Source organism: Psammomys obesus, unplaced genomic scaffold (genome assembly GCF_907164565.1).
Source record: "Psammomys obesus unplaced genomic scaffold, mPsaObe1.curated_primary_1811, whole genome shotgun sequence".
Lineage (NCBI taxonomy): Eukaryota > Metazoa > Chordata > Mammalia > Rodentia > Muridae > Psammomys > Psammomys obesus.
Genome location: NW_026585895.1, coordinates 19,484,515 through 19,485,564, shown reverse-complemented (window position 1 = coordinate 19,485,564; position 1,050 = coordinate 19,484,515).

The following is a 1,050-nucleotide window of genomic DNA, read 5'->3' as shown; positions in this document are numbered from 1 at the left end:
TTTTGATTTTAACCATTTTGATGGGTGTAATATAAAATCTCAGGGTTTTCTATGGAATTCTAAATTTCATATGGAAAACACAGCCAGAATTTCTAAAATAATCATGTACAATAACAGATCTTCTGGAGGTATCTCCATCCCTGATCTCAAGCTGTACTATAGGGCAACTGTAATAAAAACTGCATGGTACTGGCATAGAAACCAGAATGGTGGATCAATGGAACTGAATAGAAGACCCAGAAATAAACCCACACTTGTATGGATAGTTGATTCCTGATAAAGAAGCCAAAACAATTCAATGGAAAAAAGATAGCCACTTCAACAAATGGTGCTGGTTATTTACATGTAGAAAAATACAGATAGATCCATATTTTTCACCCTGCACAAAACTAAAGTCCAAGTGGATCAGAAACCTCAACATAAAACCAGAGACATTAAACCTGTTAGATGAAAAAGTGGGGAGGAGCCTAGAACTCATTGGCATAGGAGACAATTTCCTGAACAGAACACCAACAGCACAGGCTCTAAGATCAGAAATCAATAAATAAATGGGACCTCATTAAACTAAAAAGCTTCTGTAAAGCAAAGAACACTGTCAACCAGAACAAAATGACAACCTAGAGACTGGGAAACAATCTTCACCAACCCTGTATCTCACATAGGGCTAATATCCAGAATGTATAAAGAACTCAAAAAGCTAAAAAGCAACAAATCAAGTAATACAATTTAAAAAAAAAATGTGGTACAGAGCTAAACAGAGAATTTTCAATAGAGGCATGTCTAATGGCAGAATATAAGAATTCCTATTTTTATATTATTTCACACCATTAATCTTATGTCACCTATTGTAATGTTAGCAAGAGTTGTTTTGTAGAATCAGTTTTGGGCCAGTAAGATGGCTTGAAGTGCTTTCAGGTCCATGATCAGAACCTGAGTTCAGTTCTTGGGATCTATGAAAAAGATGGCGAGAACCAGAATCCATCAAGTTGTCCTCTGACCTCAAAACACACACACACACACACACACACACACACACACACACACACACAC